Source organism: Rattus norvegicus, chromosome 2, assembly GCF_036323735.1.
Source record: "Rattus norvegicus strain BN/NHsdMcwi chromosome 2, GRCr8, whole genome shotgun sequence".
Classification (NCBI taxonomy): domain Eukaryota; kingdom Metazoa; phylum Chordata; class Mammalia; order Rodentia; family Muridae; genus Rattus; species Rattus norvegicus.
Window position 1 is genome coordinate 219,054,112 of NC_086020.1, and position 24,980 is coordinate 219,079,091.

Consider the following 24,980-nt stretch of genomic DNA (forward strand, 5'->3'; position numbering starts at 1 on the left):
TTAAAACATAGATAATGCTTTAGGGAGATAGCTTGGCAAACTAAGAGCATTCTTAGGACGGTACACACTCAGCTATAAAGGTATCTGTATCGCTAAGGCCGGATAGGAACCAATTCAAAAGGGTGTGCCCTGGACAAAGGGGAAGCTATTCAAAGGGAACAAAGTTGCCATTAGATAGGGAGAATAAACTTTCCACTTGTGCCCTGTGGTCACTATAGTCCCATAGTTAATAACACTCCATTATGTACTTCAAAGTTGCTGAATGCAGACATTGAAAATGTTCTAGTTCTAAAAAGCAGTAAGCCATTGAGGCTCTGGATATGTCGATTAACTTGACATAGTATTCTATGTTACCACATCTGTGATATATCATTGCCTCTTGAGTTGCATGTAAGTATTGTTTGTTAAAAATAAAAGTTGGATAATATTTTAAACGTTGTTTGTTTAAAGATGTCCAAGTAGAACTACATTCAGTCTAAGGTGAAGTTTTATGGTGAACATTTTAAAGTATAACATAAGGCAGGAAGATGGAGGGCTGAAGGCCAGCTGAGCCTAGACAGTGAGTTTCAGGCCTGTCTTGGCTACCATAGATATTGAGAACATTTTCAAAACCAACAAAGGGAATCTAAAGCAAAGGAACAAGAGAAGTCACTTCGGACTGAGAGTAGTAGAGCGACTCTGGTGTCTTGCACCCCAGGATCGAGGCAGAAAACAGTAGTAAAGGACTTTCAGCTCTGCTCAGTTTAGGTATTAAAAATTTCAGATATGAAATTCTGAGGACAAATAGATCAAATTCCAAACAGAATTTTAAAGTGTGCTGTGTTTTTTTTTTTCCCCCTCAGAGAATGTGACTATGGATGGTGCTTTCTTATAAAATTAATTTTAATGTTTTGATTTGAGTGTTGTCAAAGATCCGTATCTGCTTTCCTTGTAAAGCAGAATTGCTGTCACCCAAAGTCAAGTAGACTCAACGTCGCTGCTGAAAGCTCTATGGCCGTTTGTTGAATAATTTAGTTCGTGAGTGGGCTTGGATCTTTTATTCATGCTAGTCTCAATAATTTAGAATCAGAGCTGGAAAGGAATTTAAGAGGCAGCTTTGAACACATCTCCACACACAATGTTGGAGTCCTTCTGTGACACTCCTAACAGGTGGTCACCCTTACTCTACTTGAAGACTTCTGTGCTAGTTAGATTTTTTTTTTTTTTTTTTTTTTTGTCATCCTAACATAAACTAGATTGACTGGGAAGAGGGAACCTTACTTGAAAAACTGGCATCATCACATTGATCTGTGTGCATTTTTCTGGGGCATTTTTTTTCACTTAGGGATTGATGTGGGCAGGCCACGCCCACTGTGGGAGACAGGTGGTCCTGATCTGTATAAGAAAGTCAGTCGAGGAAGCCATAGAGAGCAAGACAGTAAGCGGTGTTCCTCCATGGACTCTTCTTCGGTTCCTGCCTCCAGGTTCCTACCTTAAACTCCTGCCCTGAATTCCCTCCATGATGGGTTGTGATCTAGGAATTGTAAGGCGAAATAAACTCTTTCTTCCTCTATGTTGGTTTTGGTCTGTGTCTTATCACAGCAATAGATGGCAAGGTAGGACAGCGGCCTGCTATGGCGAACCCACTATTACCTCACGCCCTCTGCTTAATTACTGGATAACTCAAACTGCTAGCAAGTTGTTTCCACCCATTGACTTTAGAACTTTAATTTACATTTATTTATTTGCTTGTTTATGGGGGCAGGTTCCTAAATCCAGTCGCAGGGGTCAGAGAACAGTTTGTGGGAGTTGCTTCTCTCCTTCCACCACGTGGGTTCTCGGGGATAAACGCAGGCCTTCAGGTGTGAGGACATGCTTCGCGGCTTGCCGAGGCACTTGCCAGCAGCGCCTACCTTCTAACTCTGATTTGTATCTCCTCTGCCCACTGAGCCAAGTTAATTCCTGATGTACAAGAGATCAAACGAAACGTTTTTTCTCCCCTCAAGACAGTAGCTTGAAAATTTAAAAACACTTAGTTATTAATTTTTTTAGCACACGTTCACGTGTGTGCATGTGTGCAGGTGTGTATGTGAGAGCATGCATTCTGCATGCATGTATGTGCGAGTCTAAGTGAAATTTGTGGGTTTTTTTTTTTCTTTTTTTTTTAAAGGCTTTATGTTTGCACTTTCTCTCTTTTTTTTTTTTTTTTTTTTTTCCGGAGCTGGGGACCGAACCCAGGGCCTTGGGCTTCCTAGGCAAGCGCTCTACCACTGAGCTAAATCCCCAACCCTGGTTTTTTTTTTTTTTCTTAATATAGGTTCCAAGGATTGAACTCAGGCTATCAGGCTTCCTGGAACCATCTTGCTGCCCCTTTGGGGGGTTCTTTCAAAAGTAGTTTTGTTGCGATACGCTGCGTGAAATTGTGTCTCCATCCTTCCTTCCCTACCTAAGGCATTCTCTGATTAGCTCTAATAAAAAATCTAATGGCCAATTAACTAGGCAGGAAGTGGAAGATGGGACTTCCTGGGAGGGAGATCTTGGAAGAAGGAGGAGGAGGCCATGGAGGCAGAGGCAGAGGGGGAGGGGAAGGAGGAAGAAAAGAAAGAGAAAGCTTTTTCTTCAAGAGACATGAGAGAAGACAGAAGTGTGGCCCTGAAAGGTGTAGCTAGCCGTGTGGCTGGATGGGGCTAGGTGGTCAGGTTAACCCAGATGAGCTGGTTCAGAGTCTGCCCAGCTAAGGCTTAAGGCTTTGAAATATTAAAACGTCTCTGTGCTGTTATTTGGGAAAAAGCTGGCTAAGGAATAATTGCCACCATATTAATTGCCAGCATTAATTAATTATACACAAAATAATCATTTTAATTTACATAGCTTTTATTTTCTCTTAATCTCTAGTCTCCCAGTTGCTGCTCAAAGGTAGATACTGGTATTTTGCCATCGCTATCTACCTCTTATTTTGCTTTCTTTTAAGGCAAAACATATTTATCACGACCAGGAAGCAGCGGGATGCACATGCTTTATTAAGAATGTTCCAACTGTTAAAATTTTATTTGCCAATACTTGATCTATGATTTCAGTGTCAGGGAACTAACTCCTGGACCCAGCAGGGAAGAATATGATATTGACTAAATATTCAAATATATTTCACTGTTCCTCATCTTCAGTGGCTGTGCTGTGGCTGGGTTGAAAATTGGCACATAACCCAACCCAGGCCAGTTAGGACCAGTGAAATTCAACTCTGGACCTTTGGTTTGTGTAACCAGAAGGACGATTTCTTGTGCAGGTGACTGATGAGCAATAGGATGGCAGGAGAACCATATAGCATCCAAGATTGGAGTCAACCCAACGGAACTGACAGCTGACCAGTGCGCTTTGTAAGCCAAGCTAGCTGCTCTGTAAGTTAGAGTTATCGCTGTGTACTTCCTATCAGTGATGTTAGCCGGCAAATCTGTTGGCATAGTGTCACCTCCTGGGCTCCCTCATGAGCCAGGTTGGGTTGATTGGCTTTTCATCAAGTACTGAAAGAGTCAGAATGAGAAACTCTGGGGTATAGGAGAAAGAATAGCTCTTTGATGATTGGCCTGTGGGGAAGTTTGGATAGCTCATTTAGAATGTCTGCTTCTGGCTTTCATCATCAGAAAGAAACGAGCAGTAGATGTTTCAAAAAGCATCTTCTTGCTCTCATACTTTCTTGACTTTTGTACTTTCTGTGCTTCTAGATCCAGGCCTGTTTTGGCTACTGTTCACCACGCTTATTATAATTAGAATTAAATTGTTCTCATTAGAGAGCTTAGTTCTTAAAAAGTCAGAGAATAGAAGCAATTTCCTCATGATCCTTCTTCCTTTGTCTCTAGTAATTAAGCCATCTAAAGTTGCGTTTTTCCATCCTCCTCCACTGCAAAAAAAAAAATAGTCTTTAAAATACCTTAGTGCATATATAATTTGTCCTATTATAATTAGAAGACACATAATTTTAAGGCTGTCATTTTTGTCCAGCCAATAGTAGGCCTCATGCTCTTTTACTCCTATATTAAAACAAACCAACTCTGCCTTCAGGAGCGTCGTAAGAGTAGCTGAATAACCGTAGCGCTAGACCACATGGTCTAGTTAATGTTTTTATGTGCTTGCTTTCCTGGGTGTGAGCTCCCTGAGTAAGTCTGCTGCTCTAAGTGTACGTACACATGAAAAAAAAACAAACCCGTAGACTTCTAAGAAGAGCGCTGCCGTTTCCAGGGAACACTGTCGAAGGATCTAGGAGAGTGGAGGTAGTATAGTATTAGGGGCTAGAGATTTTAAGTCTTGGCTGTGTCTGAATTTTTGACCCACTAGGCTTCTATCTTCTTATTTGCAATGCTTAGAGCATTATTGACATCTAAGTTTATACCCAAACCACATCAGTCGGCATTAGTATTATAGCAGTGGAACCAAAAGCATGAAGGAAAACTTGGGTTTTTTTTTTAATTGTAAAAGGGAAATCTTAAGTTATATAAAATGGGGTTGGACTTCGGTTGAGTTATAAAGGAACTTGAGACACTGAAAAGGGATTTATGGGGTTGGGGATTTAGCTCAGTGGTAGAGTGCTTGCCTAGCAAGCGCAAGGCCCTGGGTTCGGTCCCCAGCTCCAGAAAAAGAAAAGCAAAGGGATTTATGGAAGTTGTATTCTAACTGGGCAAGAAAGCAGACTGCAAATGGCATGTGACAATGTGGTTCTGTGGAGGTTAAGTCTGGATCCAGGGAGATGAATGGATTTCATATTGGGTACTGATTATTGATAGCACATGGCATGCTGCATAAGATGTCTGTGAGAACTGGGGAAAGAAGACTTGATGGCAGGAGACACATGAGCATTGGTCCATTGCTGCTATGGTCTCAGATGCTCCCCACAACTGACCTGTTGAAACGTGATGGGCAATGTAGTGCCATCACATGATACGGCCTGTAAGGGATGAGGACAGCGCCCCCATGGATGGCCTTGAAATGTGTGGATGAGCTATAGCCCTCAAACATTGACAGCTAAGCAAGGTCAAAATCACTCAGGATGTCCCAAATGGCACAATCTGTCACCTACAATATACTATTTAGCTTTAACTTGTTTCTTTGTGTGATATAATCATCAGGGAAGGCAATATAATTGAAGAGCAGACATATTTCTCAACATTATTCCTATAACTGGAGAAATGTAGGACCTGGGGTAAGATCCCAGCCCCACAAGGTGGCTTCCAAACATCTGCAACCCTAATTCCAGAGGACCTGACACTCCATTCTGACCTCCACGGGCACCAAGCACAGCACACACATGGTACACAGACATACAGGCAGGCAAAACACTCATACACATAGAATAAAAGAAAAAAAATCTAAAAAAGAATAAAAACATTCCTATAGGATTATCTGCAGAATCTTACAGGTTTTAAGTCCTCTGAGAAGAGGCACATTCGACGTGTATTTTCTTGTATAGCTGCCCCTTTTATCAAATTATACTTGAGGTATTTTCTGTTCTTCCTTCTCATCTTGCTCTTCCATAGCTCCAAATCTTAATAACCTAGAACACAGTTAAGAACAAGGGACTACACTAAGGCCTTCTAAGTGACTCTAGAATCTCCTGAGTATTAATTAGTTCAACCACTTAGAAATAAGTGCTTCCTAGGTTCTCAGAGGGAGTCTACTTATACACTGTAAATGCAGTCTCTCAGGATGCACAAAGATGGCAGGTGATGTTTGGACTGTATGGCACTGTAGGGGGTGATTTATGTGAAGGGACACAAAGACTATTAAGGAGCCTTTGTTCTCATTTTAAAAATTCTAACGGAGCTCATAAAGCATTTGGGCCTCGGAGGGTAAATCCCAACTCGAGTCTCACTGGGTCTTGCAAATGGACTGCTATGCAGTTCAAAAGCAGGGGGATTACTCACCCCTACAGCCCAGGGCTGAAATGGCAAGGCTGGAAGGGGTTGGGGGTGGGCGGTGTTGCTGTAGGCAGGATATTGTCCTGTCCGAGGCTGCAGTTGTGTTTCTCAAGTTAGCACAAAGTGGAAATTTAAAGGTGCTTTAGGATAGTATGTGAATTGCATTGTCTAGGAGCCACTTACAATAGGGACAAACTTCGAAAGACTTTCAGGCCATCACTGAATAATACAACAATAACGACAACAACAACAGCAACTGGTGCTCTAATGTTTCATAGCTTTTGCAGTTAGACGTTCCCTTGGAGGCCATCTGGGCTTTAAATTGCATAAAGGACACTTGGAAAGGATAAACGACTAACTCCAGATGAGAGGGAGTGTGCCATCCCTGACACACCTATTTTCCTTACCCAACCCACGCTTCTTGCTTCTCACTGTAACTACTCTCCCTGGCCTTGCCTAGAGTCCTTCCATGAATTCTTTCTTTTTTGAATTTTTTTTTTAAAAAAAATCTATCTGTCGGGGGTTGGGGATTTGGCTCAGTGGTAGAGCGCTTGCCTAGGAAGCGCAAGGCCCTGGGTTCGGTCCCCAGCCCCCCCCCCCCCAAAAAAAAAGAAAAAAGGAAAAAAATCTATCTGTCATCTATCTGTCTATCTGTCTATCTGTCTGTCTATCTATCTATCTATCTATCTATCTATCTATCTATCTATTTTTACGCTCAAGATTTTATTCCCCTCCCAGTCCACCCTCCTATCGTTCCACATCCCATACCTCCTCCCCAACCCCATCTCTACGAGGATGTCCCCACCCCACCCACCCCGCCAGACACCTAAAGTCCCCGGGGCCTCCAGTCCCTTGAGGGTTAGATGCATCTTCTCTGTCTGAACCCAGACCCCAGAGTCCTCTGCTGTATATGTGTTGGGGACCTCATCTCAGCTCTTCCATGGATTCGTAGCTCATACTTTTCCATCTATTTCTTAAATCTCCATTCCAGGATGGGTGTGGTCTTGTATGTCTGCAATCCCAGCACTTGGGAGAGCATGGTGTGTATTTCAAATTCAGGCAAGCTTGGGGTCTATAGTGAGAGCCTGCCTTAAAGAAGAAACAAAGAAAACCACCACCAGCCACAACAACAACACCGATGCCGCCGCCGCCGCTGCTATCAAACCACATGCCACTTACCAGAGAATCATTTTGCAAATATGACAGTGATAACCGTGTATTCCCACACTTTTCCCCTGGCTGAACGATAAACCTTGAAATATGATTATCTTTTCCTCACCTCTACCTTCGGGTCCTAATTCCCTGCCCATCATTCTCCCTCCAACTTCACTTGACCAATAGGTCATCGAGAACCCCAGGTTAAGTAAGACGCTCTTTCCCTGCTGCTCCTGTTAAGGTGACCTCTTCATATTCTAATTGTGTACTTATATCTCCCCTCTTGTTCAACGGGAATTCTGTGATAATTATGTTTTCTCCATCTTCGTTTGTTACAGCATGCATATTAGGTGTTACTTCACATGTTCACATGTCCGTACCCCAAATTCCTATGTTGAAATGTATGTATCTGTAATACGTAATTACATATAAATGTACTATAATATGTAATGTGTCTTTTACTGCAGAAGCACCAAAGAATTATCCTTAGAAGAGAGACAGCAGAGAATTCCTTTGCTCCTTCTGCCATATTGAAGGAACAGAAAGATGTCCGTCTCTGAGTTAAAACATGGGATTGTAGAAGAATTTTAGTCCAGCACCATGGCCACTTTGACTGGAAAACAAATACACCTTTAATCCTAGTAGAGAGGGCCAAGTAGATCTCAAAGCCAGTTCAAAGTTCAAGTAGAGTTCAAAGCCAGCCTAGTACAGAGCAGTTTGTTGGTACAGAAAACCTCAGATCCGGGAGTGGTGGTATACACTGTAATTCAGGAGTCAGCCAGTCAGTCAGCCAGTCAGTCAGTCAGCCAGCCAGCCAGCCAGCCAGCCAACCAGGCAGCCGTCAGTCAGTCAGTCAGCCAGCCAGCCAGCCAGCCAGCCAGCCAGCCAGCCAGCCAGCCAGCCAGTCAGTCAGTCAGTCAGCCAGCCAGCCAGCCAGCCAGCCAGTCAGTCAGTCAGTCAGTCAGCCAGCCAGTCAGTCAGACAGACAGACAGTCAGTCAGTCAGTCAGTCAGTCAGCCAGCCAGCCAGCCAGCCAGCCAGACAATCAGTCAGCCAGCCAGCCAGCCAGCCAGCCAGCCAGCTAGCCAGTCAGTCAGTCAGTCAGTCAGTCAGTCAGTCAGTCAGCCAGCCAGCCAGCCAGCCAGCTAGCCAGTCAGTCAGTCAGTCAGTCAGTCAGTCAGTCAGTCAGTCAGTCAGTCAGCCAGTCAGCCAGTCAGCCAGCCAGCCAGCCAGCCAGCCAGCCAGCCAGCCAGTCAGTCAGTCAGTCAGTCAGTCAGTCAGTCAGTCAGTCAGCCAGACCAGGAGGCACTGGAATTGAGTTCAGCTCTGTGCAGTTGGTGCAGCAGAGGCTGTTGAAGCCAGGGAATAAGAAGGAACCAGAAGATCAGAACAAACTGCCAGAGTTAGTTTGAGGCCAAGCAGAGAAATTCAGGGAGAAGCCGAGAGAAGCCAGAGTTCAGAAAGAACTAGAAAGGGCGAGCTTATTCAGCAGCAAGTCTCAGAGGATGAACACATTCTAGGCCTGGATTAGATTGTGCAGAGGCTGGATGCTGCCAGGATTAGGTCTAGGTTAGCAGTTGGAAGCAGTAAGCCTCCGAGACGGCAATTACTTACGTTTTTATTTTGTATGAATGGGTTTTGCCTACATCTCTGTGGACCATATGCATGTGTGCATGTGGTGCCCACAGATTCCAGAACGCCGACTTTAACTGGAGTCACAGATGGTTGTAAGCTACCATGTGGGTGCTGGGAACTGAATCCAGGTCCTCTGGAAGAGCAGGCATTGCTCCTAAACCTCTGAGCTGCCTCTCCAAGCCCAAATTTCTATTGTGTCAAGCTACTTAGTGTACGACATTTGGTTAAGACAGCCCGAATGGACTAAGACCGCATGCTCGAGTTAGGACATGCTAGATTCTCAGTAAGCAAGCACTGAATGCATGCATAGGTGTCTGAAAAGACAGAAGCTGAGCATAGCTGACCAGGCAAGACTTCTGCTATACCCTTGCTTCCTGAAATGAACTGTGGATCAATCACCTGAGAAGGTTTTTTTTGTTTTTTTTTTATTTTGTTTTGTTTTGCTTAAAATTGTAGGCCTTACCCCCCCCCTTTTTTTTTTTTTTTACAAATATCAGGTTTCTTCTCTGCATTTGATGTTTCTCACTTGATTCTAATGAGTGAATTGAGCATGAGTTCTCAATTGGCATTTGTAAATCAGTGTCCAGTGTGTCCAGTGTCCAGAGTGTCTCTCTGTCTGTCTCTCTGTGTGTGTGTGTGTGTGTGTTGTTATTGTTGTTGTTTTGTTATCATTTGTTTGGTTTTTCAATACAAGATTTCTCTGTGTAGCCCAGGCTGACCTGGAACTTACTCTGTAGACCAGGTTGGCCTCGAATTCAGAGATCTCTCTGCCTCTGCCTCCTCAGTGCTGGGAGTAAAGTTCAGTGCCAGCACTGCCCGGCTAGTGCTTTCTTTCACATGCTTCTAAGAATCACGTTGAAGAGGTCAAAGCAATGTGCAATAGACTTTAGAAAGATTTGCATTCAAGATGGTTAAACTCTCTCTCTGGAGAATAGTACATTATAATAACATTCATTAATGATCATGGACAGATAAGGTTCAATTTTAGTTGGTAACTGCTCAATTATTTACGTTTTACTTCTCCACTTGCTCTGAAATAGGTTTTATTTGTCACATTATTTCTTCTCTTTGCAATCGTTTCTTAACATGCTATGCTCGTCTTCCCATGTATACTTAAGAAGCGCTCAGTGTTTTCGACCTCACGTCTCCTTTCCAGATGAAATTCGCCGCGCTGGCTCTCTTGCACCCGTGATTCTCCTAGACTGCCTGGTCGCATCTCTGCAAAGTAGCTGAAGGTTGCCTTTTACAAACAAGATGGTCAGCGTTTCTTCTGCCATCACAGGCGACTCTGTTGCTTTCTGTGGCTTGTTAGGGTTCTGAGGACAGATGCTGCTGTGGGTGGGAATTTGGCTGGCTTCACAGTTTTCCGTGGACATCACGTGCTGCTGCTCGGGCTTGGGCAGGAAGCCCGTTTCCACAGGCCGTCCTGGAGCAGGAAGACAGTCCCTGTGTAGGTGGTTTTGAAGAAATCTCCTTCTGGCTTTCCTGTTCCCAGCTGGTTTTAAGTTTCCAGGTCCCAGTGCCCAGACAGCCTCCGAGTTTTGTCACACACACACCCCCCCTCCCGGGGTCCCCCAATTGAGCAGGATTAAACTTCATATGTTTGCAAAACAATTCATGGGCCGCTTTGGTTTCAGTTAGATACGTTTTATGTGACAGTTGATTTTTAGTTTTGAGTTTGCTATTTGATTCAGCTCTAATGATGTCCCAATGGATGTTTATGCTATTTTCATCCTGCTTGTAGGGAGAATATGAATATGTAATTCATGTTAGTGCTTTCGTTAGACTCTAGATAAACAAAAAAAGACATGTTTTTTTTCTAAGTTTTTTCATGAGATTTGTTGTTTTCAAGTCACCAAAAATAGGCTAATTAGCTACCATGAACTATTTAGTGCTTATATCTTCTGCACATTATCATCATCATCATCATCACCACCACCACCACCATCACCATCACCACCATCACCATCACCACTACCACCACCACCACCACCATAGTCATATTACTGTTAAATTATTTGTTTGTTTTGGTAGCTAGCAATACATATTGATTTCAGATTCATTTGTTGTTTCTAAGTGCTCAAGATCTAGCAAAAAAATCTGCCCAATTCAGAACACATGTTTTGGAGTTGAGACAATTTCAAGATGAGTTAAGGAAACATGATCCCTATTCTGAAAGAGAATTTTCATTCTGTTTTGACCCAGGCTTATATTTGCTGATTCATATTAGAATAGAGGACAATACAAATGGATGCCCTATGATTTATCTATATTTGTTAACTAAGTACTCTATGGTCTTGAGAATGCACATTGACATAGGCTCCGACCAATTTTATAATGGTCACTGAAGTGGTGCACAATGGCTATTTAATGAAATATCTTACATCACATTTGTCTGATGTTTGCAAATATACATCTTCAGAAAAATCTGTGTTATAATCTTGGATGCTGGCTTACAATGTTAGGTTTCAAAGTTAAAACCTTTATAAGTTTTTTTTTTTTTTTTTTGGTTCTTTTTTTCGGAGCTGGGGACCGAACCCAGGGCCTTGCGCTTCCTAGGTAAGCGCTCTACCACTGAGCTAAATCCCCAGCCCCCTTTATAAGTTTTTAAAGTTATAAAACATACAAACTTTTTATTATTTAGGTTTAAAGGCTTTAGCCATGAAGGCTTCTGTGTCATTCTCCAGGTAGTATTTAGGGCTGAGAGTGTAGCTCAGAGTTAGAGAACTGCCTAGCAAGTCCCTGAGTTCAAGTCCTAGCACCAAGAAAAAGTAGCGTTTTGTAATAAAAGGTGGTGGAAATCCAGTATGCTGCTACCATTGTGCCACAGAGCCAAAGTGGTGTCTTTTAAAGTATTAAAATTAGTAGCCATTTCTCAGTGCTGAAACAGTTGATGATTTAACAGTGTACTTTTTGTCTATATTCTTAGATTTATTTTAAGGGCTAGGGAGACGGCTCAGTTGGTAATGTGCCTGCCGTAGAAACCCAAGGACCTACGTTTAATTCCTAGCATCCATCCACTCCAGAAGCATGACCCAGTAGTCCCAGGGCTGAGATACAGATGAGATGATCCCTGGGGCTGCCTGACTGTCTTAGTCATATTGTCCCATTTCCAGATCAGTGAGAGACCATGTCTCAAAAAACATGGGGTGAAAAGAGAATGGAAAAGAACTTGACATCAGCCTCTGGCCTCTTGTGCATCTAACCACACATGCACACACACCCACACACACACATGCACAGCAATACATACACACACATACAAATTGAAGTTTTATTTTGAAAACCTCAGTAGCAACGGGTTTTGAAAATGCACAGCATAGTTTTTAGGTTATGAAAAAATTCTCCTAGCTGCCTTTCTACCTTCACATTTACGACTATCTCATACTCATAGACATGGTCCTTTGTGAACCGTTTCTTTTTAAAAAATGGTCTCGGAAGACTCGAGGTTTTTAATTTTATGAATAAGGACTAAAAATACCGTTTGCTTGTCTGAATCATATTGGTTACTATCATCCAGTGAGCTATGATGGAACTAATTGATTTGCCAGAGATATTTGCTGTGCTGTCTAGGGAGCATGGTGTTTGGGGCTGTGCCAGCATTACAGGTGGAGGGACAGCAAAGTTCAAAGTAGGAAAATTATGTGGCAAACGCACAGGCTCTGGGGAGGAAGAGCTCAACCTCTGCAGACAGAGGGGGTTTTAGCTCCAGGTCTGTCACTCGCTGCAGTGTAACCTCTGTCAAACTCTAGTTCCTCATCTGGATAATGGGACTCAGGTCCCTGCTTCACGGAGGTAACTGTGGGAGACGATCCGATGAGCACGTCATTGCTAAACCTATGCCTTAAAATCACAGACCAACGGTTTATACTGCAGATCCTGAGTTTGGTTATACGGTATAAGAAATTTTGATCGATTAAGTTTATTTACTTTGACAAAAATACTGTAATTATTAGTCTTCCTGCCTCTCCATAGTAGAGGATTGGAAAGTATTTTACTTAGAGATGCTTGTGCTAAAATCTTTATCTTTCAGGTCAGACTTACAGGATTCTGGAGCTTGAAATATACCTTAAGAAAGCATCTCTTCCCCAGTGGGATGCTGAGCCCTGCAGAATAGACCTTACTATAAATTGAAGTCTATACAAGAGACAAATATTGTAATGTCATTTCTACGGTGGCAGGCGTCAGACCTGTTTGAAAGAGCAGGGAGAAATGGGATAGTTTTGGACTAAAAAGACTCGATGTCTTGTAAAAGTTAACAAAGTGGGGTTTGGGGTTAGGGGTGGGGTGGGGTGGGGTGTGGGGTGAGGGGCTCCTAAGATGGCCCAGTGGGTAAAAGCTGCTTGATTGCAAGGGATACACATGATAGGAGAGAACTGGCTCCTTCAAGTAGTCCGCTGGGCTACACACACACACACACACACACACACACACACACACACGGGGGGGGGGGGAGAGAGAGAGAGAGAGAGAGAGAGAGAATGAGAATGGGGCATGGCACATGCATGTAAGCACATGTACAAAATAAGTAAAATCTTTAAAAATTTAATGAGCTCTCAGAATAGTATTTTCTTTCTGTGCTGTCTTGCTTGACTCAGTTGCTACCATGCCTTTCCCTTTCAAAATCATCTCGGGATGATATACTGCATGCCTCTCTTACTTAATTGTGTTCATGTAGGACAAGAGTAACAACTGTCTGGTGGATTGTGAACTTTTCCTGTAGTAAAACAAAACAAAACAAAACAAAATAAACAAAACAAAACAAAACAAACAAAACAACCTGTGGCTAGCAAGACTTATTGGATGCCTATCTTTTGGTGTAATAGGCTGTAAATGGGAAGACCTGCTAACTTGCTAAAATAACAGGCATGTTATCTGGGAAATATATCCATATTTTCCTTTCTTTCTGTTTGTTTGTTTGTTTGTTTCTGGTGATTTGTTTGTTTGTTTTGAGAAAAGGTCCGTTTCTTTTTCCGGTGCTAAGGATTGAACCCAGGGCCCTGTGCATGCTAGGCAAATACTCTACTGCTCCATAAATCCATATTTTCGTACAGACTCCCTAGGTCTTAATGACATCATAAGATACAAGAAGTGATTGACACAGCTCATGGCCCCTGGTGCCCCATGATGCTTAGTAAATCTGTGATAGAATAAAAACTCTTGTAATCAAGAGATTGCCTTAATAGAAGCGTGTTAAGAGAAAATGACTTTGTTGAACAATAAGAAATATTTACAAAATCTCTCGAAGTCAAGGTGCTTGAGAGGAGACGCCCCTTACAGGATAGGAAGGAAGCTGTAAGAGCTGAGCTTCCCCAACTCCTTGAAACCGGGAAATTAGAAATCTTGCCAGTGTTTCTCTCACCTGAGGAAACCACCACTTCAGGGAGTTATGGGAACTACCACTTTGGTGAGTTTTGGAAATCACTGTATAAAGTGCGGTTCAAATAAAAAACTTTACTCTAAGTTCTGGAGAAATTAGAGAGCAGGAGACAGATATTTAAGTAACCAATCAATATACAACAGGTTTGGGGGAACTTGTACCCACAGAAGAAAGGCACAACAGGCTTTGCCCTTGTGGGGGGGCGCCTCGGGGAACACAGGGACTTGATTTACTTAGAATTTTTCTTACTCATGATCTTTCCTTCCTGCTTTTAATCAACAACTTATTTCTCCTCTGTGATCCCTTGGGTTTTCCCCCCCTAAGTGGCAAGGAGAAAAAGATTTCTTAAAATGACTAACAGAGGAACACATGGTTCGCCTACTGTCTGCGGGCTCCCTTGGATAGTCTAAATATAGACTACAATCTAAATACAGACCACAGAGTTCCCACTGTGTTTAAAGGCAGCACACTGACCAGCCAAGGGAAGCGTTTGCGTTATTCTGTGCTGTTTCTTTAAAGAGAAATGGCGTGAGTTTTTTTTTTGAAATAATAACCAGTAGGAGAAAAGACACCACAATTGCTCAATTTTAAGTAATTGCCTAACTAGGGAGCAGAGTCCCGGGAGAGGGCTGACAGAAATAGCTTATGCTTTTTTTTTTAGCTGCCAGTATTTTAACTATGTACAGGGAAAAATGAAATCTATGTAAAGTACAAGTAGACACAGTGTTAGACTTTTTGAGGGGTTAAATAGGTAAAGAGTTCATTCTAACAATGTCAGACACCCAAATGGAAGGCTAATTTATACCTGCAAGATTGGAATTGTGTTCTTTAACTTAGTGAAAAGGAGGTACACGCTCCCTCAGAAGGGAGAGAAACGCACATGGTATGGTTTCCCCTCATTTAATATAGATAATTTATTAGATAATTAAGATAACCACTCAAATTATTCTTTCTTTAATCCTGATTGGCCTTTGGGAACTTTGTTTGGAAGCTAATTTGGGAATGGACAAATAATTAAAGCATGGCGGTGTTGATCTTCCTTACCAACCCTCCTGTCTCATACACCGGAATCTCTAGTAGAGGCAGACTAAGCATTCTCTGCCCCACTGGCATTTATTTCACCCTTGAGCTTCTCCATTATTTCACTGTTTTCATGATCTGTCAAGGTTCATGACAACCAATAACTATAATTAGAAATTTCAATAAGAACACGTCAGACTTGAGGTCAGAGATTATTACATTCATTTTTCTGATTTTTTTTTGTATGTTATGCCCTGGAAAGGAAGTGGGAAATGGCAGTAAATGTCAAAATCTTGGATCAAATTTCCCACCAACAGCTTTATATGGCCATCCTTTAGCTGCTACCATGGCCTCCTTGAACGCATGCAGCTTGATGACTTTTAATATGTGGTCTGTGCACTATTCTTACCCTCCAATGGCAGCTTCATTTCTCCTCTCCTCACACCCACACCCATCATTTCTACTTCCCCTCCTAAGACCCTGACAACCAGTCATTTCTTTGGACTTTATGGATTTGCTTGTTTGGGGAATTTATAGGAATGGAATCATACAATAGTCAGACTTCGTTGTATACCTTATTTCACTTACGGTAAAGTTTATTCATGGTTTAGCATGTATCAGTACTTTTAGTTCAAGGCTTTCCTTCCAGTCAAACTGCCACCGTCTTTGAGCGCTCTGCTTGTCTTGCTCACAAAGATTACCACAGCTGGGCTTGTTGGCTATTTTCCTTCCCTCCTATAGGACAAGGGAAGATGAGGAGAGTCATAGGATCCTCACCTGAATACTCACTTATCCCTACCAGTTGTGGAGAATTTTTCCCTGATTGTACATGGTCTCCTGGGATGTACAGGTGTGGAAGGTGGAGGGGGAGGGGCTTCATCCATACAACCATCAACCCTGCTGGCCTTCCAGTGTGGGTGCTTCAGCCCGTAGCTCCTTACCCATTGCTCTGTACATAGGTTTAATAAACTCCCTGCTTCTCCTGGGTGAACGTTTGCGAAACCATACTATAGTTTGCTGTTGGACCTTAGGAGGAGGGATAGAGGTTGTTTCTGTTAGCACGGGAAAGGGATTTTTAGCAACAGTACTTTAGTTTTTAATAGTCTTATATGTCTAATTGTTCCTTGTTAAGTATGAGTGATTGATTTCAGGGGACCCCTTGGATGCCCAAATCCTCAAATACTTAAGTTTCTTGTATCAAACACATGGAGAGAGCTGGGTGTGGTGGTGAGCTCCTATAATCCTAACTCTCAGGAGGCTAAGGCAAGGAGGTGGCAAGTTTGGGACCAGCCTGGACTATATAGTAAGACTGTCTCAAAAAACCAAAACAATGAGCAAAAACCTAACCAAATGAATACATAAGTAGAAATGCCTCAACATTTGCTTATGTATAAATGAGGCACCTACTCTTTAAATGATTACTCTGTTCCTTGCAATATCCAATGCAATGTAAGTAATATGTTAATAGTGGTACTATTTAGGGAGTAGTGACAATAAAAGCTGTTATGCATAGAATAAATTCTTTCTTTCAAATATTTTTGATCTCCAGTTGCTTGAGGCCATGAATGCAGAGCCATATTTCACAGCATGAATATATAATGTTTGGTCTAGTTTCTTAGATTAGTGGACATTTGAGTCAATTTTGCTTTTCGGCTGTAGTGAATAATGTCCCTAATGAACCTGCATTTAAGTAGTTTCTTTGCATACACATATTTTTAATTTTCTCGTTGCATAAACTTAGGAATGGGATCGATGGGTTATATGTTAAGGTTTGGGAAAGTTGCCAGGTTCTTTTCCAAAGTAACTTACCATTTTACGTTTTCTCCAGTCTCCCGTAAGGAGGCACAACACTTCAAAAGTGTTCTGTCTCTGAGCCACACCCAGGCCCTGCCAAGTCTTAAGTCTGGAGTTTTGATTGGTCACTTGAGAAAGTTCCATGTATTTTCTGGATACACAAACTTTATCAGACGTAAGTATTTTCTCTTATTTGTTAGCTGTCCTTTTACATTCTTTTTCTGTTTAATTTACATGTTCTTTATTTAGCTTATATAATATAGCACTTTAAAGAGTTTTTGAAAGCCAGATAAAAAAGCATTTAAAGCACAGTTTTGAATTTACCTATTTTTGTCACTTGTACTTTTTAATGTGATATTTAAGAAACCCCTTCCTAATCCAAAGCCACAAAGAGTTATGTATATCCCTTCTAAGAACTCTGTAGTTTTTTTTCATTCTTATGCTACAATCTATTATCCATTAGAGAGTTCTTTGTGTATGGTGTGAGGTGTGAGTCTAGAGTCATTCTTTTGCATGTGTGTCTTGTGTTGTCTCAGCTACGGAGAAGAGATGCTCCTTTCCCCACTGAACAACCTTGGCACATATGCTAGAAACCAATTTGTCATAAATTTAATAATTTTTGTAGTCTTCTAGTTATCTGTATTTAGTTCTTTATGCTGGTATCATTATATTAGGCATGTGCTGTACCACTGGCCCACTGTGATGGTTTAAATAAGAACTATCCTTCAGAGCCGTGGGTATTTGAACACTTGGTTCCAAGTTAGTAGTACTACTTCAAGAGGTTTAGGAGGCATGACCGTTTGGGAGGAAGTGTGTCACTGGTACTGGAGGAAGTGCGTCAGAGGGGGTGGGTTTTAAGTGTTTAAAGTCTTGCTCCACTTCCCGTTGTCCCCTCTGCTTGTATTTGTGGGTGAGGATTGAGGTCTTAGCTTCCTGCTCTGGATGTCATCCCTCTGCCTACTACCATGCCTGTCCACCGAGATGGACTCTTATCCCTCTGGAATAAACCTTTCTTCCATAAATCAGTTCTAGTGACAGTGTTTTATTACAGAAACAGGAAATTAACCAACACACTTGCATACCTAACCTGTGTCACTGGATCTGATTACTATAGAGTGGCATTCATAGTAAGTTTTAAAATCAGGAGGTGTCAGCCTTTAAAGTGTCATTTTAAAACATTGGCTTGGCTACTCTGAGCCATTTTTCATATGAATTTTAGGACAGCTTGTTGATTTCTTAAATAATATATAAAAAATAGCTTGAGAATTCTCAGTGTTCACAGAGGAATAGTTTATTCCAATAACTAAGAACTGCAGAGACTTAAAAGGAAACTCCATTTTTTTTTTTTTTTGAGACAGGGTTTTGCTAGGTAGCCCTGGCTGTCTTGATACTCTCTACGTGGATCATACAAACCTTCGAACTCACAGAGATCTCCCAAGCACTGAGATTAAAGGCACATGACAATACATTTTGCCCCACCATCTTTAATCTTAAGAAAAAAAATTCTACAAATATGTCAGTTATCAATTTATTGCTTCTCAACTCCAGATTCACTGTTGAGTTTGCTCTTGGGCGATGAATAGGGTTCTTATAACTATCTCCTTTTGCAGTGCTCTCAATGTGAAGTTTTCCCAGGCAAATCTGTTAAAGAGTGTCTACTGCTGCTTCTGACAGCTGCTGCATGGTAAGTTAAAAGCACAGGTTGGAGGACATCTTGGGAAACTGCTTCCGCCACCTACCTAGAATATGTGGCCACTGGGTGATCTTCCAGTCCAAACCCAGCCTGGTAAAAAGCTTTCATAGACTTCCTATCATAGAGATTGAGATTCAAAGGCTTCTTGCCCACATACGTTTGCATTTGCATGAGGTTTTCCAGTGCAGGGCTCCATTGAAACATTAATGGCTTTCCAGGCTCTGTGGCTTGCCTGTTCCCCAGGCTTCCACAGGCAGTGCTTGCCTGCCTGCCTGCCTGGTAGTTGATCAGCTGGCACTGTGACAGGGTCCTTAGACTTTAGTACAGCTGACTCATGATGGATGTACCCTTCAGGCCATAAAACTCAGCAGCATGAGACAGTACCGCCTGCCAAAATGAGACAAAGACGTAATCCATCAAAGTCCATGGCTCTGGAGATGTCTCTAAATGGACTAACTTTCCTTTATGACTTCCGTCGTCATTCAGCTTCTGGGCAACTGTTCTTGCTAACTGAAGTATGTCAGCCCAGAATGTGGTTTCTGTGCTTAAAAGTTCACTTGGTATTCCAAGAAAAGCTAGATGCTCCACTAGGATCCCAAACACCCAGGATAGTCACTGGCTGGCTAACCAAGACTTTCTATTGCTTAAACCCATGCCTGAGCAGTCTTCTCTGGTGGATACTGCACAACAGCGTCCCTTGCCCTCTGTAGAGAAGCCCTCTGCTTGCCCAATGACCCCAGATCAGTCCTAACCAGGACAAACTTCTGAGCATTTCCATTTACATAATGAAACTACACTATACCCTCTCCATTCCCGTCTGAGGGACTGCCACTGTTCTTCCAGCCTTGTTTGTCCTTGGCCATCTCTCTCAGGTCTAGCTGTCTCATAGTTGTTAGTGGTTACTTTCTGTAAGAGTTTACTGATTCTTTATACACTTCTCTTGTTTCACCTACTTTGCAATTGGAACTAAGATAACCCAAGAAATAGTATTTATAAGGCATAGGACAGTAGTAGGTAATGTGTTAAGAAAGCCGAGAGTAAGGTGAAGAGGTGGGGCTCACAATCTATTTATTGACAGGGTGAGGAATAATTCAGTGAGCAATTTGATATGAACGTTGGAACATTGGAGGACTGGAAAGGACTGCCTGTGAAGTGTCACACAGACAATGGCCTTTGCTGCACTTTCAGGGTAAAGACATTTACAAACCACACTGACCTCTTGGTGCCAAACAGATGTCGCTTTATGTGTAATGGAAAATAAAATAATCTTGCCTCGTGTTCTGTTACTAAGCTGGTTGGAGTTGACGAAGAAGGCACTGAAGATAGAAGGAGAGATATTCAAATATGAGTAGGTCCCTGATCCCCCCAGACCTAAGATTTTAAAATTGTTATCTCCTCAGAATTCCATAACCCAACCGCCTAAAAGAACAGCTTAGAGGCTAGAAATGAACACCTGTGTCTATGAGGGTGCTCCCCCACCCACTAACCCACTCCTGCCTCACTGCTCTGTCATCCCCCTATTCTAGGCATTGAATCACCACAGGACCAAGGGCCTTTCCTCCCATTGATGCCCAAAAAAAGTCATCCTCTGCTACATAGGCGGCTGGAGCCATGGGTCACTCCATGTGTACTCTTTGGTTGGTGGTTTAGTCCCTGGGAGCTCTGGGCAGTCTGATTAGGTGGTATTGTTGTTCTTCCTATGGGGTTGCAAAACCCCTTCAGCTCCTCCAGTCAGAAGCTCCTTCTGCCATCAAGCTGGTTGTGGTGACTCACACCAGTAGGATTTGCTGAGGGTTGCAGAGGCAGGAGGGTTATGAGTTTGAGGCCTTCCAAATGTTTTCAGCCTGCTGAGTAGAATAGATGTGGGCTGCTCCAGAAGGATTCCTTCTCTTTGAGGTAGCAACCACACTGGTTTATTTATTTTCCTATAAGAATACCAAGTACACATTACTTTTTATTTTCCACTTTCCTTGCCAAAGCCTGTTAACTTTCCACCATCTTTTCACAGATAACCTAATAAATAATTCTGATTTATGGAGCTATTCAAAGCATGGCCTGTGGAGTAGCAGGCATCACTTGGGACCTTATTAGAAAAGCAAATGCTTAGCCCTTGCCTTGAACTGGCTGTTTCTGAATCCCTGGTGTGTGCCGCCCTGAGATTGCCACTCCCTAGGCCAAGCATATACAAACCATAACATTCCACTCCCTGGCCCCCATAGGCTTGTTCAAACACATGAGTTTATGAGGGCCATACCTAAACATGGCATAATAACAAAAAGTACATTTAGTCCAACTTCCAAAGTCCTCATAGTTTATAGCAGTATCAAAAATGTCTAACAATTTTCTTTACAAAGTCCTTTGACTTTTTCCACCTGAAATTGCCCTTTAGATCCACCAGTCTATCAGGTATTTTGTCATTAAGGTTCTGTTTAAAATGTGACCTCTACAGTCAATGGTGAAGTGACCCATGGATGGTCCCATGGGTGCTGTCATGGGACTGCTCAATTTGGTCCTCAAAATAACCAGACATGCTTAGACTTCGTGGCATTTGTCTCCTAGCTTGGTTTTGCCACTCTGGATTTGGGAAGAAAACCCAGTTTCTCTGCTCTTAACAGTGGGGTTCTGTGTGGCTCTTAAACCGGAGGAATTGCTAGTGTTTATGGAGCGAGCACAGCCACTATCAGTTTTGGAAAAAAAAAGGGGGTGGGGGATGGGGAGGGACTGGAATTGTCAGAGAACAGGACAAAAGAAGCAGTAGAAAGCACTTCCTTTGCTATCCGATACCCCTTCTTGTCAGATGAGTCCTCAGGCAGCTCGCTCTAGCCTGGGCTGGACTCCAAGGCAGGTGTCTCCTACCCCAGGTGTCAGAGCTTCCCCAAGGGAGTCAGTGTGCAAGCGTCAGAGGCAGTGTTCTGCAAGCAAGCCCAGCTGAGCGCAAGGTTAGAGTGAGGACAAGCAGTCCAAATCTGGGTCACACAGCTCTGCGAGGACACTTGCTAGTGAAAAGGGAGAGGGGAGCTTGGATTTATAGCAACTGGCTATTGTTCCACAGATACACTCGGTAGCTTTCAAAGGGCAGAAGAAGAATGAGTGGGTTAAAGCCCAGGAACACAAAAGTTTGATGGTGTCAAATAACAAGGAAAAATTAAATCAAGGGGTTGGAAACATTAAATCTGGGTATTTGCACACCTGTCCTGCGCTTAAACTCACTCAGGCTCACACATGTCAACCAATCAATCTTTAAAAAGAGAAAGAAAGTTAAAACAAAGGCCACACCCACCAAAAGTACAATTATACATTAAACGCAGTATGATGCCCTGAAGTAAAATGCTAAACTTAAGTTGGTTCGAGGAAAGGTGTTTTCTTATATTTTTAAAAAGTAAAGAAGTAGGACTTACTTCAAGAGTGGCTTCCTCAGAGTTCTGGATCTTTCCCGGGATACTCAGGCTTTGCCATTCTCTTCATGCTAGATTTAGCCTCAGGCTGACTTTTCTCTTGGTCACCCAGGAACTAATGGGTCCCCTCATTGGGAAGTGAGTGTTTACTTCTGCAGCTGCCCATCGAAAGCCTTGAGCATCCTGTTGACTGGAGTACTTCACTGCAGCTGGGGAGGGCATCTTCATGGTCAGAGCAGGCAGGATGATCAAGATAGTTGATATTTTAAACCCTTCTCAAATGCCTTAGGTGGAAGTAGGGTGAGATTTGTCGAGAGTTGAGAAAACTGTGATTTCCAGCTCACTTCCTCTTCAGGCGTGAGAAACGCTCTTGCCTTGTTCCTGCCAGCGCACGACCTGAGATGTTTCTGAAAAGAGAGGTGCATTTACTCTTTCCAAACTGAGAGGAACAAAGAAGTAAGCTGTACAGTTAACAGGCTGTGGAGACCACAGTTCTGTTGCTTCTGGGGATGGGAAGAGCCATGCCACTTGGTCCACATGGACAGGACTTCCCATCTTCATCATAGCGCGATTGCCTGGCCTACTGGGGTCTGGGTAGGGGTGGCTGCTGCCTTCTGCTCTCAGATGATGTCCTTTTAGCATTATTCATCCTTTGACCGGCTTTTTACTTAACGCAGTTTTGTAATCCATTGGGTTAGGTTTTTAAAACCGTGTCTCTCTCTTACTTTTATGTGAAGGATCAGCAACCCCCTTATTGCTAATTTGCAAATTCCTCCTAAGTAGTTTTTTATTTTTTTTTTAATTTTTACAATAAACTTCTGTTGAAAACTTATCACCAGTTCACACATGGGTGCTTAGGACATTCATAGTAGCGCTATCAGTTGGGCTGATACAGTCTAAAGTTTGTAGACTAATGCTCAGCTGGTTGTGAAGTCATCATTTCTTTAAATTTGTCCATGGGGGAGTATTCACAAGGGGACTAGAAACTGTATGAATAAGGATCTCACTACTGAGTGTGCACACACACACACACAGATATTCTTTTCATATATATACACATATGTGTACATATATACATGTGTATATATGAAGTTGGACTTGTACTTTAAGCAAGAATTTATATATATATAAAATTTATAAATGAAATGAACTCAAAATAATACAAGATCTAAACATAACTTTTAGAAATATAAAGAATCTAGAAGGTTATGTAGAGACGTGTAAGCAGGGACATTGGGAGGTAGTCACAATAGATTTTGGTAGGTAGTGACTTCATGAATGAGATTAGTATCTTTCCAAAGACCCCAGACACATCCGTCACCCAGATGAGGATGCCGAGAGAGAAGAGTGGCTTGTGAAACAGGAAGCAGTCCCTTGATGGTTAGTTACTACATCTGTCACAGCCTTGATTACCCACTTCCCCAGGACTGTGGAACAGCTTTCTGTTGTCGAAGAGTTGCCCTATATTTAGCATTTTGTTACAGTAACTTGAATTTCTCGAGACAGAGGCAGGGGCTTTTTTAAGACAGGTCGCATTGATCTTTAGACGGTGTCTTCCTCGGGGCTCTCTCTACAGAATAGAACCAAACAAATGGATACATATAACAAAGAAAATGTACTCATTATTGGACACACATGGCTTGAGTATCCAGCAGTGGCTGTCTGTACATTAGCGACAGAGAACCTGGTACCTACTTACAGTTCCAGTATGGTGCTGAAGGTTTAGGGGATCCCAGGAGACACTGGTCGTTAGTCTGGGTTGGAAGCTGCACTACATGGCCTGCGAAGGATGGTAGTTGTACCAATGGTAAAGTTGAGGTACTCACCAGCGAGGTGCAAAGGCAAGCAGGCAAAGAGCAACTCTGTTTCCCCATTTACACCTCGGCCATTGCCAGAAGGCTCCCGGGGAGTCTCAACCCCTCAGGTAATCCTAGGAAACCTCTTACAGACGAGCCAGCAATGTGTCTCTTGACCAATTCCAGGTGCAATCAATGTGATAGCTGAGATTAACTACCTAGTCAGCAAGGTCAAAGCTAGAGTCTGTCCGAAAGGGGAAAAGACCGAAATGTAACTGCATATGAAGCAGGATGCCACATGTTAGCATAGAACTGTATGAACTGTCCAGTCTCCATGATGACATTGGTAGGGTTACAGGGAGGATGGAGGAGGGCAAATTCCATAATGTGTTGTTTTTCCTGGACTGGGAGCTTGATGCTAAACCTTTTTGAAGAATGAGAGTGGCTTCCCCTAGACTGTCACGAGTTAAGATCTAGCTGTTTATAATAGGGTTATTGAAATTAAAGGATAGCTTTGGCCTTGAAATCACTACTCTCGTATTACAGGATGTTCCTGGGGTTGGAGAGATGGCTCGTAGGCTACAGGTGGGCACTGGTATTGTGTGCAACCAAGTTTGGTTCCTAGCTGTTATGTTGGGCGACTCACAATGACCTGTAACTCCAGGGCTACAACACCCTCTTCTGACATCCATGGACAACTGTCCTCACGTATCTTCTCTCTATAGACACAATGTAAAATAAAATCTTAAAAAAATAAAAATGTTATCATAAAAGCTTTTTGTCTAGAATACAGTTTATTCTACCTTCAGAATTTTGCCTGTGTTTCATAGAAACTGTATCGTTTGTGGTTGAGCATTTAAGGAAAGAGTTGAGGACAAACACATCCTGAGCAGTTATAAAGCAGCAAGCCGTGTTAGGAGCTGTGGGAAACTGCAGAGCCCACAGCCACACCCTGTATCACGTGCTGGACTGGTGCTGACAGAAAGTAGCATGTTTGCAAACTCTGACTTTGCCTTGTCCCTGGAAAGCCACCAAGAACAGTGACTTATTTAAAGGCCACTGTGGGGATCCTCAACTTGGCCTCCAGGGGAGAAGTCAGATGGTTGGGGTGTCTCTTCTCCTTAACCCTGCATCGGACTCCTGGTTGGAGTCATTCTTCTGGAGGGCCCAGGAACACCTCTTTATAGAAGTGGGTCTGAGAAGGACAAAGCTGGGAGAGTCTGCTCC

At 42.6% G+C, this 24,980-nt stretch overlaps 1 long non-coding RNA gene across 2 annotated transcripts; it reads right to left on the bottom strand.

The window, feature by feature from the left end:
• Nucleotides 1-18,383: 18,383 nt before the first annotated feature.
• Nucleotides 18,384-22,507, bottom strand: LOC120101099 (uncharacterized). Of its 2 annotated transcripts, XR_005501506.2 has the most exons (3): nt 21,961-22,500; nt 19,779-20,487; nt 18,384-18,949 (listed from the first exon to the last, which is right to left on the bottom strand). It is a non-coding gene; the product is annotated as an uncharacterized LOC120101099 (long non-coding RNA). The 2 variants fall into 2 exon arrangements; XR_005501505.2 differs by having other exon boundaries at nt 18,384-20,487; nt 21,961-22,507.
• Between the last annotated feature and the right edge of the window lie 2,473 nt (nt 22,508-24,980).